The sequence below is a fragment of the Pararge aegeria genome, chromosome 25, assembly GCF_905163445.1.
Source record: "Pararge aegeria chromosome 25, ilParAegt1.1, whole genome shotgun sequence".
Lineage (NCBI taxonomy): Eukaryota > Metazoa > Arthropoda > Insecta > Lepidoptera > Nymphalidae > Pararge > Pararge aegeria.
In genome coordinates this window covers 9,382,585-9,397,124 of record NC_053204.1, presented here as the reverse complement: position 1 = coordinate 9,397,124, position 14,540 = coordinate 9,382,585, and the positions used below count along the sequence as shown (strand labels likewise).

General features: G+C 35.1%; 1 pseudogene; it reads left to right on the top strand.

Annotated features, from left to right (window-relative positions):
- Positions 1–7,430: 7,430 nt before the first annotated feature.
- On the top strand, positions 7,431–13,702 carry LOC120634764 (annotated as a pseudogene).
- The last annotated feature ends 838 nt before the right edge of the window (positions 13,703–14,540 follow it).

Sequence of the window (14,540 nt, the reverse complement as noted above, 5' to 3'; positions counted from 1 at the left end):
AAAATTTTGGACACTGAAAGTATGTTTGATTTTCAAAAAATATTTCATCGCAAATCGTTTGAAAATCAACATATACTACTACTAAAACAAATTAGGTAAATATATTTTTTTAACTAGCTTTTTATCTGACATTTGTATATTTTATTAATAAAAGGCCTTTAGTGGACTGGTTAAACTCTCTGATTTCTTTTCACAGTTTCTGAACTAGGCGTCTGTAATTATTGATTAAACACTAACATATATTAGCAATGTGAAAAATTAATATTTTAACGTGATGTTAATTCTTAATAATGTAATTGTAAATGTTAATATTAGGTCAATGCTAATATCAAAAAGACCACATGTTCTTACAATGATCACACGATGCCCAGCACGTCAGTTTGACAGGTGTCAAAGATATCAAAATTTGGACAGCAATGTACCATGGCCACCAGGCGTAGTCACGATATGTATGTAAAGTATTTTGCTGGCAATTCAATGAAAATATTTGGCTTTGAATTACCAAAAAATATATACACTTGTCAACAGCGATTTGACCTTTTTAGTGGACATTGACCGGTTATTATATAAGAGTGTATGATTTGCCCGTATTATAATTTAATATAATGGCGATATTCTATTTCTATTCGTGACTTTCATCATTAATACACAGTGGCTTTAATACAAGTTTTTCTCCCTCGCAATCGAGAAGTAGTTTTCAAGTATTCAACTCTGTATCGTCCAAAGTAAAATGGACCGAATGTCCCTAGCGTTATAGTCGCAAATCCTGTACTTCTGATTTTTGTATTAAAAACGTTATGTCAAGCTCGCTGAGCCTAAGAATTGTGTTCTCAGGCAATAAGGGGAAAAGGATTGACCCACCACGCTGCTCGAATGCGGGATTGAGTGTATGTAATAATACACTCCAATATTACTTACATGTCTTACTATGTAAACAATCTCTCAGTTACTTTTTAGTGTATATAAAGAAAAAGAAAACAATACATTCATAAAGATTAACTTTTTAGTTTAATTGGTTTTATTTATTTCAACATATTTGTTTTTCTTCTGTTTTAAAACCATACTTTACACTACAAAGTAAAGAGATGAATATGTTTTTTTACATAATAAGACAAGTTGGAAAAAATGGTGTACACACCAGACATTCTTACAATAACTTTTAAATACATCACCCTTCATTTGCTTCGCCCTAATCGAGTAAACAAACATGGGAAACGCCTGTGTTATTTAAAATAATGGCATGATTGTATTGATTTCAATTGACTTAGTTTGTATTGAAAATTAAGACTCTTTGTTTTTAATAAAGTGTGTGTATATCAGTAGAATTATTCGCGTATTATTAAATTATTTTTATTTTATATAATAACAATGATAATATTTTATTTTGATTTTATTTAGAAGTTGTTCTTAATAATGCATGGATTGTTTATTTTAATGTCAAGTTTCCAATCTGGAAAAGCTAATAACTCTGTTAGTACACCCGGGAATAGTAAACAGGTTAAAATTAAGTACTAGTAAAATCAACCGGGGGGCCCAGCATGCAAAAATGAAATCCTAGAGTCGTTATTTCATATGTTATAGAAGCTGGAACTACTTTGCAGAATTCCCTGATATACCATGAAAATCAAGCTTAATTGGCTATACTCCTAATGTTTTTACGCACCTAAAGGTGATTGCTAAACGAACAAATTAATAAACTCGATCTTTACTAAAGGGGCTTAGATAAATAAGGTCAGGGCACGGTATAAAAGGCTTATAAATTATTCACTGTCGAGTTTACGTCTCATACGTATCTTGCGACAGGCGTAAATCTTGCAATCACTGCTGTCAAACGTCACGTTTGTTTATTAATTTTATGAAAAAGTTACGTTTGACGACGAGATACATAATCTACCTGCCGGTTTTAACAGTTGAATGCCTAAGATTTGTTTGGTGTGGAGTATAAAGATTGATATACATTTATATTAGGTGTAATTTATAATAAAGAAGATATTATAAATTACACCGTACAGACACTGCTGCTTTTCGCGGAGTATAGCAAATTAAACTTAATATTTCTACAGAAAATAGCCATGCATTTTTAAGGCAACTTTTAAAAAACACGCACATTTTGACTAAGTTGTTACAAATCGCATGTTAAGTATGCTAACGCTTAAATCAAGTGACTACGTCATGTAATATAGCGGATTACTATGGTAATCGAGTAGTCTAAGAGCTGGCGCACGAATTGTGCGAAGTATTACACCGGTACGGGAACGGCACTTATCGGAAAACGAATGAAAGAATATCTTTTCGTTGCTCGTATCAACGCTATTCGAAACAGCAATGAATATACTGTTTTTGTGAAACAACCAATCAAATGGTATTCAAATTCAAATTCAAAATTTCTTTGTTCATGTAGGCCTATCACAGGCACTTATGAAGCGTTCATACATAAATGTTTACATAATCGTAAGAGGATGGTGATAACTTCGTTCGCCGACTTAAACCTAAAGCTACGAGGGTTCGTTCCAAACGCGCCCTGGGTAATTTTTTTTTTGTTATATTAATCTCACAGTAAATTTATATTATGCTATGAAGTTAGAGCAATTCACACGCAAGCTTTTTTATCGTGAAAGAAATCCTTAACATTATAATAGGATTTTTCTGTAAGCTTACGTTTTATATAAACTTTTAACTTATTGAGATTTTGAACTTGTGTAACCAAACTGAATTGTGGGTATGATGAAAAACTTGTTAAAAATTGCATTAACATATTTTAATGATGTAATGGCCCCTTGAACCAGTTTAAAAGCTTTTGACGAAACGTTCTCCAGCTCTTGGTCTAATGAATTTATTATTTAGTATGGAAGGATGTGCTAGCTTGTACGAACTATACATAATTATAAATAAATATAATTTTAAATAATAAAAAAAGGTTAATTTTAATTAATAATTAATTAGAGTTTAAGATAGATGATAAAATAGAATCCCGGTATGTTAGTTTGTTGTAACTTTATTTTTTATTTTATATAGATTTTTTTTCGTGCATCTTTCCAAGTACAAAATGTACGTTTATAATATCGGGAAGCTCTTTGTTACAAAAAAATATGAACTATGTATTGTGTTTTCCTAATAAAAGTGTAGTGTAAATATTAGAGTTTTATTTTCCTAAAAGTTACCCTTTTATTATATTGTTATTAATTTAGGGTAACCCATGAAAATCTCAATTGTACCCGGCGCTGATCTCAGTCTCTCAGTATAGCGCCGTTTTTTCTGGGCTAGACGACATTTGCGCGATCCGCTAGTATCGGTAAGAAATAGAACGAGAAAATGGTAGACACAATTAATGTAGTTCAATTTCTTAATTTTCCGGAGTGTGGTCCTTTAGCCCTAACAAATATTTGTCCCCTTAAATTTAATTAATGAAATTTACTATAGCCGTAAAAATGTAATAGGCCCGTTTTGACATTTGTCATCGCGACGTAACTAGTTATGGAACCATAAGACTCGGGACTCGATACTCACGATAAATCAATTCAAGTTTGTATCAGTACTTGATTGATATTATTATGTATTGTAAAGTGTTCGTTAGTTCAAAGTATTCCTTTAACTTCACAACCAATACGCGTGACTGGCTGTTGATTATACGTCCACTTTTCAACATGTTGAAACAGAGTTAGTACAACAAACACAAAAATCGAGTCAAATCACTATGTTTAAATTAATTTCCAAAATAGAAGAGCTATAATAGTAAACGTAATAGTAAACAATATATGTATATCAAACTTAAACGAGCGCCCAGTCAACTTGAGGAACGAAAAACTGCGCAGTGCGCGCGGGACGCTTTAGTCATGTGCCGCTTGGTCAGATACATCAACTCAGACTCATTATTTAGAACCCATTTTGAGAACCAAGCTCATTCACTGCAGTAAAGATAACTACACAATATTTAATTTCGATATTCTGTAAAAAAAATGGTTACAGCTCTAGTATAAAAAAAAAAATAGACTGAGAACGTAACTGTTTTCGGAACGTTTCGCAACAATTATAAATTTCATGCTACTATAAAGTAAGCGCAAAAAGAATATTAGCGATATATTCTTTCATATTATTTAACGTCTCAAAAAAATTTACGTATTTTTTAAAACACTATGTAATTGATTTTTATTTTATTGTTTCTTTCAGTTTCGTTCCAAGTTACATTCTATGGTCTTGCACAAATGTCAAAACGGGCCTATTACATTTTTACGACTATAACAACTGCAAAATTATTAAAAAATGATATCTTGTGGCTCGCATCGTTCCTATCACCTAATGATTGTCGCAACAATGTTGCATATAATAAAATAAATATACTACGACAATACACACGCAATCTAGTCCCAAAGTATGCGTAGCTTGTGTTATAGGTACTAAGATAACTGATGAATTATATAAATACTTATTATAAACTTAAAGTTACGAGGGTTCCAAACGCGTCCTGCAGGGCTATACAGTAAGAAATTTTTGTAACTCTACAGCAAAATCCGCGATGAGTTTGCAAATTCGTATTCTCTATAACTCGATAGTCAGGTGGCGCCGCACTGCCGGATGCGGCGGAGAGATAAACTGCATTTTCGAGCTTATTTGACATATTCGGTAAGATAATTATGTGCCTCGATCGTCTAAGTAATCTCCTTTCGAAGCTCGTGTTAACTTGTCAATCAAGTGCAATCGAGTTCTCTAGTGAATTAAAATATTTACAGTGTATTAGATTACACTTAAGTTACTTATAATTTTTGTTACATTTTAGTTAATAGTTCTTATTTTTTAAACCATGGCTCGTTCATTCATGTTAAATTATTTATTAGAAGAAGCGTACTCATTAGATTGTATTGAAAGTCGAGACAAGCAGCGAACGAAAAAAGCATAGAAGACGCGTTTCTAAGAAATTGTCTTTCGAAATTAGTACCAATTAGTCAATAAACGCACGCCCTTTAAAAGAAGGAACTTGAGTCGCAAAGAGCTCTTAATAGGTTCTCATATTCGTACGACACGGGACCAAGCGTGATTGGCCGGTAGTTACGTAGTGCCGCGGCTGCGCAGGATCATTCAGCAGTCTCTGGAATCGTTGGATGATTTTATGCAATAAGGAAAGCAAAATAAATTAGATTAAAATAGCGTCATAATAAACGCCGATTTACTTTACGGAAGGAATTTCTTTCCTTTGTTCATCATTTTCTTTGTTACATGAGTTTTTATCATTTTGCAATTTATTACATGGAGCCATTGTAATGATATTATGTTTCGATGTTATATTGGACAGTGGAAGTGGTGTCTCGAGCTGTGGGGATGAAGTCGTTAAAACCGGAATTTCGTTTCAAAACACCATCTGAAATTGTTTAATAATTTTTTTTAATTAATTTAACAAGAAAAAATAATTTATCTAAATGCCACAAACACTTAACACTATAAAAACAAAAAATAATTATCTCGACCATACCAAATTAAATGCATCATCTCAGACTAAATTTTTAATACATACTTCAATATATAAATATATTTTTAAATACTTACAGTACAACTAGGTGTAGCGACTTTTTTAATCATTCTGAATCCCTTCTTTGACAGATAAAAATCATCATCTCTAAAATGAATGGAACATATTCTCGAGCTTTTGCTAAGCATCCAATCATTTTCTTGTCTCTCTAACTGAACAGCTTTTACCCATTCTCTTCGACAAGGGTTTTGTGGGAATCGAAATTTAAAAAAAAAGAAAATCAAATAAGAAAATCATATTATTTGTCACTAATAATTTTGAAAAACGATATAATTACAAAAGTTAAAAAAAAATACTATATTTTCAAAAAATAATTACATCTGAGCATTGTAAATTAAATGCAGTTAGTTTTGTTTAACGCTATCCCATTAAAAGCAAAAATTAAAAGTATGAAATAAATACTATCTGAGTCGAAATAATTGTATTATAATTACTTAACTACATATGGCATAACACCATCCATAAGGATAATACGTAATTGTAATTATTTAGATTTTAGTATAGTTATCGGTGTACTTACACGTGAAAAGTTATTCCACTATCCTTGTGGTGATGATCCGTATGATTTCGATACCATTTCACAACACATGAAGGCATTTTGAATTATTAAAATCTAGATAACCACCTAAGGGATTGCTACGGCGTCACCGGGGAGTGGGGCGAGCGCGAAAGCTCGCCATGAGAAGAGCCCCAGGGCTCGACGACATCGGGGGGAGTATGGGAGACGTCGACCCGAGGGTGCCTCCTGCGAGGACTCGGACCTCGGCTCGGTTCGACGTTAATCTGACTGTTGGTGGACTTTTGGACTAATCATTGTTTAGTCCGAACGCCCCCGTGACCGTGGTAAGGATCCACGTCCGGATGACGTCAGAAATCGGGTCCCTCGTCTTCGCCGGCGAAGACGCTGTGTATGTTGCGTGTGTGTGTGTTGTTAGGACACGTTGTCGGTTGTTACTTGCAATGTTGCTCTTTTTGGGATCGGTCGCAAAGAGAGCGGTATCGTCGGCGAATTGGGCCAGTTTGACCGTCGCCGGTAGGTCGCGGGGAATGTCGCTCGTGAAGAGCGCGTATAGAAGTGGGGAGAGCGCGGAGCCCTGAGGGACTCCCGCTCGTATAGGTCTAGGGGAAGAGAGCGTACCGTCGAGACGATAGCGAAATGTGCGATCGGTGAGAAACGCTCGCAGCAAACGAACGAGACTAGCTGGCACGCCCAGATGGTGCAGCTTGTACAACAAGCCGGCGTGCCAGACCCTATCGAAGGCCTTGGCAATGTCTAAGAACACGGCCCCAGTGGGGCCCATGTGTCTGTATCGATTGAATCCTGCCAGTATGTGCTCCGTGAGGCGGTGCGCTTGGTGGACGCAAGAGTGCTTGGCTCGAAAGCCGAATTGCTCGTCGTTAAGGAGGTTTTTCTCCTCTACGACTGCCTTCAGTCTGTGTAATATTACCCTCTCATACACCTTTGCTAAGGTGTTGAGGAGGCTTATAGGGCGATAACTGGAGGGAAGGTCGCGGGGTTTGCCCGACTTGTGGATACCTATGACTATTGCTTCCTTCCACTGGTTGGGGAAGTAGCAATTTGCCAAGAATACATTAAAAATTACCACTAGTAGGTTGATAATTGGTCCTGGGAGTAACTTTAGGGTTTTATTGGTAATGCCGTCGGGGCCTGGGGCTTTCTTAGAGTGAAAACCCTTGATAATAGTATGAACTTCATCGTAGGTCGTCGGCGCGAGAGGTTCACCATCGGGAGGGCTCATCAACTAGATTCGTTTGCGGTACAGTTTATAAGCCCCTCCCACCACGGGATAGTTTCCGTTACGCTATTTTTGAGTACGAGAAATGCTTCTATGCTTTTTTCGTTCGCTGGAGACAAGAAAATGAGATTCGTAAATTTCAATTATTACATATGAATAGAGACTTTGTTTCTAATTACCGGTTGTCGAAAGAGTTGATCGATAATATATTAGAAGATATTAAATATCTTATGATAGTACCTCGGCGTCACCGAAGTGCATTATCAGCCAAGGTAAAGGTTAGTAAGTAAATCGTATTTATTTCTATTCACCTAACTTTTCCTACTTTCTAATAAATGTGATTTTAAATTAGGTAGGCACCACCTTTTTATTTTGATTGATTAACAATTTTTTTTTTTAGTTATTATGTGCACTCTCTTTTTTTGCCCAAGGAAGTGATCAAAGAATATGTGGGAAGAATATTAATTCTTATATGTCGCAGCCTTCGGCTTCCCATTGTATACATGCAGTTGTTGAAGCACTTAGCAATCCAAATATAGTAAGAAAATACATTCGGTTTCCTCAAAACTTTCAAGAAAGGCTTAAGCTAAAAGAAAAGTAAGCAAGCAGATTCTTATATTACCTAGGTATTTCTGTAAGTATAAATGCAGGTATTAAAAGTGTAATTGAAACATTGAATTTCATGAAATTTCAGGTTCTTCAAAAAGTATAAAATCCCTGGAGTTATCGGATGTATTGATGGATCCTATGTCACTATGGTTAGACCTTCAGAAAATGAAGAAAGGTATTACTGTCGCTAAGGAAAACATGCAAGAAATGTCCTATTGGTAAAATGTATATGCTAAAACATTTAGTATGTAGGTACAAATGCCATCCCAAACAAAATACATATTTACTTAGGTACATAAGAAAAATATTTTATGGGAGGAGACCCATACCCTATAGTAACCAGTAAGTGCAATAAACTAGGTTGCATAAAATTCGTTTAAAAGAAATTGCATACAATTCTACAATAAACTACCAATTGACATCTTTGAGATGTCTCTTAAAAAGTTCAAAGTTTGTATTAAACGTAAGCTTATAGAAAAGTCCTATTATAGTATAAAGGACTACGTAATCGATAAAAAAGCTTGGGTTTAAATTATTGCTCTAACCAGGTTGCTCTTCTAATAATTTAAAATGACATTTTGAGATGGTGATAACAAAAAAAAAAACACCCGACTAAGTTTGTTGCGGGCTTCTTCTTAGACCAGGACGCGTTTGGAACCCTCGTAGCTTTAGTTTTAAGTTTACGAATGTGGTTATCGCCATCATCTCACTACCGTGTAATTCTTATGTACGCATCAAAAGTGCCACCTATGGGCCTACTTGAATAAAGATATTTTTGACTTTGACTTAACCCGGTAATGGGTTTATATGATGATTATGACCTACCTACTACATTTTTTTTTTTTTTTTTTATTTATTTATCAAATAAAGCAATTACAATAAAATGGTTAGTATAAAAACACCGAAAAAACCGCAGAGGTTTGTCCTCGGTGCCTATCTGCAACGATTACCTAAGGTGTTAATTAAAAGAATAAAACCAGCTGTGGGAAAAACATACTGCTACATTGTAGAACGATAGGAACCAAGTAAGACTGTCAATTTTAATTTCTAATAGTAGTAAGTACCAAAATAATATAAACTATACGAGATACAAAAGAGTCAGCCAACTAACTTCGCTAAAAAGTATTCTTTGAGTTTACGCTTAATGTTTTTAATATTTACATTTTGGATCAACGTTGAAGGTAGTTCGTTCATGAATCGCGGAACCAAAAAGGCGGTCGTACGCTCACCTTATGTATTGTTAGCGCGCGTAATGAGCATGCGGTTGGCAGTCATCGTCCGCGTATGTACAGGATGTTCATTTTTCCGGAGTATCTTCTTATTAAAGAACTCATTTTTCAATAAAGTATATTTAAACTGTTCCTGAACAGGTAATGTTTTACAATGATTAAAAAGCCCTAGATCATTACCGTCGTATTTAGATTTAATGGAATGTGAGACAATAGCTTTTAATATTCTTAACTGTAAGCTATATATGTTATTGAGATAAGTTTTATAAGTACGACCGTAGCTACTGAGACCATATTGTACGTAAGTAAGAGCGAACGAGTTATATAGCATTAATTTGATTTTAAATGGAATCCGTCGATTTAAAATAGTTATATTTGCGAGAAATTGCCTCAGTTTATTACATACGTAGTCTATGTGGAAACTCCAGTTGAATTTGCAGTCAATAGTAAGACCAAGATAGGTATATCGGTCGACTAGCTCAATCGAAGGGCACTTACATGAATTATAATTTACACTGTGTAGACAAGCATGATCGTGAGCTATAATATTTTTAAAGGGAATGAATTTTAGATATGGTGATCTAATATGAATCAGTTTGTTTTTTTTCACATTAAGAACTAAGCCCGCATCGTGACACCACATGGTCAGGGTGTTAAAATCCATCTGCAATGCTTCACAGATCTTGTCAGGGTCCCGACCAGCAAAGATGATGCAAGTATCGTCCGCGAATTGGTAACATGAACAATGCTTTATACAGTTGCTCATGTCATTCACATACGTCAAGAAGTGCAACATGAAATACTAACTCTTAAATCAGTGATTATGTTTCATTTTAGATCACTGATGCTGACCTTAATATCTTACATGTGGATGCCACATATGGAGGAGCTACACATAATAGCTTAGTTTTTAATAATAGTGTTATTAAAGACCACCTGGAAGAACTGGTGAACACTGGTGAAACTGTACATTTACTTGGCAAGTTACTTTAATTAATATATTAATATTAGATCCTAAATCCTGTATGATTCATTTGTAATGACTCATTGCCTTATTGTCATTTCAGGGGATTCTGGATATGCACAGCGGGCATATTTGATGGTACCAGTTTCTAATGCAGAACAAGGGTCACCTGGGGAGCATTATAATAAATTGCATGCCATAGCACGAAATACAGTTGAGAGAGCTATAGGCAGATTAAAAGGCCGATTCAGGTGCCTACTTGTACACAGAGTGCTGCACTACCATCCTGATATGGTAGCAAAAATTGTGATAGCATGTTGTGTGCTTCACAATATTTGCAATCGTGCAGGGCTGCCTGCTCCAACCATTGACCAACGTGAACGGCAACTTGAGGCACAGTTTCGCACTACAGCGAGAGGACATGGCTGTAGCAATGAAACTGTGTCTAGAGAAAGTGCCATAGGTTTGTCTAGAAGACAAGGAATAATAAACGCCTTATGGCGTGCACATTCTATAAATTAAAAGATTTTTTTGCCAATCATATTTTAATAATAATACTAATATACATGTTAATAAATTTAAGTTCGTAAAAATATTTCTAAATTTAAGACAAAAGGTGACTGCAACAATTTGAACATTGGAAGTAAGAATAAACATGCAGTGCAACATACTATGTTACACAAAATTCATAATTCGTTTAATTAAAGGAAATTGCATACGATTTTACAATAAACTTTTTGATATAGAAAAGTCCTAATATACTATAAAGGACGACATAATCAGGTTGTTCTTCTAATATTTTTAAGTGACAATGTGAGATGGTGATAACAAAAAAGAACACTTTGCTAAGACTGTTGTGGGCTTTTTCTTAGACCGTTTGGAACCCTTGTAACTTTAGTTTTAAGTTTACGATTATGGTTATCGGCATCATCGCACTACCGTGTAAACATGTCTCATGATGTACTGATTATAAGTGCCATATATGGGATTACTAAATAAATATATTTTTATCTTTGACCTTGCATTTGTTTATTTCTTTAATCATTATTATTATAAGTTGATGATCTGGCTATCCTAGCTAGATTTTATCTGTTCTGTTTATCTGGAAATTAAAATGTTTGAGATTATTAGGAAGTTATTATTATTATTATATCTGACTATATTTTAATATAATATGGACTAACATTTGGAATAAATATAAATAAATAAAACATCCAAACAAACAAATTGTAATAAACAGCACTAAGAATCAGTTAGGATTCCCGATTACTGAACGAAAACTGTAAGTCTTGGTAGGCGGAATGCCAATGTCAGTGGGAAAAAAAGGGGGAATTAACCGGTGATGGTGGAAAAACAAGAATGGTTAAAACTAAAAAGTACAGTTGATAGAAGTTTAAAAGGTCATTCTGTTCTCTTACACCTAATTGAGAAGAAGTAATTGTTAAAAAAGGAAAGTAAAATGAACAACCACTTTAATTGCGAGTCATTGAAATGTACTTTCTTACAAACCACAAGTTGCTGACGAGATTGGAGACAATTAACACATTTACATTAAACCTAGTTGCTAGAAGCCGTTATAAGCACCATTGTGACAAAATAATAATCGGTTATAGTTCAGGCATGATAATTAAACTTTATAAAACTATTCAAACCTATTAAGTCGGCAGGTACGATGATAAATTTTTATAAGTACCTGCTTTAAATAAAGCGAAAGCAAAGTATTAGTAGGTATGAAAAATGTTTACCTAGTAGGTAAGTAACTAAAATAAATCTCGAAGTACAAAGTAAATAAATAACTTAAATATGTGCACTGTATTTTATTTATGAGAGCCTAACCCAATATTTCTAACAATTTATAACCTTCTGTTTCCGTGCAACTTTGTTTGCACGAGAACGGTTATTACCGATTTTAATATCTTAAAAAAACCGAACCTATTTACAGTGCCACCTTCCAGGTTCAGTTTTATTTCCAAACTATATTAGTGACACACGGATAAACATAGCCTCGCGGACTATTTTGCAGACAATAATGATAACTTTAAAATGTAGTAAATTATTTTTATGCACCATCAATCATTATCGCGGCGTACGCCAGTAAAGCTACAAGTCGGTGTGTCATGTTTAACAAACTTCGTTATATTTCAGCCAATTAACAGAAAACCATAACAAAATATACATTAACACCTTCCGCATGAGTCACTGTTTATTAGTGTTAACCCTATGAAAATCCGGTCGGTAGTTTTTCAGTTTTTCGCGTCAGTCAGTTATTTTAAAACGTCTAAAGATTTTATTTTTATACAGCATCCGCCAATAATTTGAGGCCCTCTCCAATGGCGAGCAGCGCCTGAGATGAAGCGGAATCCATTTGGTTTGCGCTATTCAGCAAGGCTTCGTAAAGGCCAGTATTGCGGCGGTCAACCTCAAATGCTAGGAAACGCTCTGCCATTCGTGTGAATTGAGATCGGCGTTGAGACGGAGGATAAGGTCTTTGGCGCCTTCGGTCTAGCCGGCTGGATGGCACTATGAAAATTAAATACACAATTTAACTTCAAAATAAAAATTACTAGTATTTATTAAGCTAAAGTTAAAATTAAAAGCTTAAATCCGCAGCAATTTCTTAATTCAAATCTCTTCTGGCCTCTTTAAAGACACTGGAAAAGATTTATTACTTTAAATAAAAATTATTTGGTGAATATCTTTATAAAAGTAGACAACGCGTTAATCTAAGTTAAAAGTTATCTGCCTGCTAAAATCTATTCAGAAAAAAACATCCATATATCCTGGATGGATTGAATTTATAATACTAGTAATTACATTTAATTGGAGAAGGTCGGAGATCTAGACAGGTTAAGTGTTAGTCGTGGGGGGTGAACACCAGGGCCAGAGGGTGTTGAGGGGGGACTTGCAGGCCTACCACTTATTCCTGTTCTAAGAAGAAGCCCACAACAAACTTAGCCGGGTGGTTTTTTTTTTGTTATCACCAGAAAAACATTAACCCATTTACGCCCGCTGCCCCCATTTGGGGCCGTTTATCTAAGTACCCACATATTATAATTTTTCTAAACTATCTTGGATTTTGTATACTTAATTGTAGTGTCAAAGAGTGTGGCTTCGTAATAATAAATATAGTTTTGTGAATAACTGAATAAAGTTGTTATAATTGACGGTTTTATCTTCATCATTAAGCTACTGAGTGTCAGACTCGAGGTAAGTCATAATTTTTTATATTTATAGTGATATTATTTAGTTTTTTCCAGAATTATTCACTTGCCTATAGTTGTCACTAGAAAATAATGCTATTGTATTAGGTATTTTGTAAGATTTGACTATAAGGGAAGATACTTTAGTGTGGTGTCCCCAATTGGGTCCAATGGGCTTATTGCTTATATTTTTTTATTTATTTTTTACAGTTTTAGTTTCACCGTTAACAATGAAGAAGCGATCATTTGATTTTGCAAATGACTATCGGGGCCTCGAGGAAGCAATAGAAGATATTTTTCATGAAGAGTTCTTTCTGAACACGAAGTTATATGCTGCACAACACTACAACCATGCCTTTCAGATAACCGTTGATGACCACAACATTTTTATTGGCATTCTACTACTGACTGGATATCACTAACTTCCACAATAGCGATTGTACTGGTAGAGAATGTAGATGAAGACTGTTATGTTTCCATTGTTTGAAAAGCAATATCAAAAGAAATTCCTGCATTTCTGCGACAGTGAAGCTTCTGCGGGGTCTACCGATAAGATGTTCAAAGTACTTGCTGATGTGCTGATCAAGAAATTCTTTTAGTGGGGTGTAGTCCATGAGCATCTATTGATAGACGAGTCAATGGTCAAGTATTTTGGACGTCACCCAGCCAAGCAGTTCATACGAGCAAGCCAGTTTGATTTGGATATAAGACTGAATGATTGCAAGTGCAGATGGTTATTGCTATGCTTTCTATTTATTGCGTGGTAAATCAGTAGGAGAGATCAGTAGGAGCCTTTGGGAACAAAAGTCGAGAAAGTGAATGAAAAAGTAACTCCAAGCCGAATTTGAGTACCGATTCGTTACAGCAAATCGAATTTTATTTTTGCGATGGCCTGCCAACAGTATTGTTACAAACTACGACTTAGTTTACCCTCTGGGCAAGGCAAAAAGGCGGAAGTAGGGCTCGGCATACCCTATCCGTGGAAGACAAAATGAACGAGCTCCAGTTTCGTCGAAATATGGCCCGCTATTATTGACCCGATAGAAGAAGGCGTAAGTCTTCAGTGGTGCCAGGCATGAATCTGGATGGAGCTGGACACTTCCCTCAGAAGCAACCAAGCCAGCTTCGTTGCGTAGTATGCCACACGAAAGCACATTGGCACTGTAAAAAATGCATCAAGAAATTGTGCATCGAAAAAGGTTGCTTCGAAAAATATCATGCATAAGCCCATTGGCCCCACTTGAGGACGGTGTTTTTTTT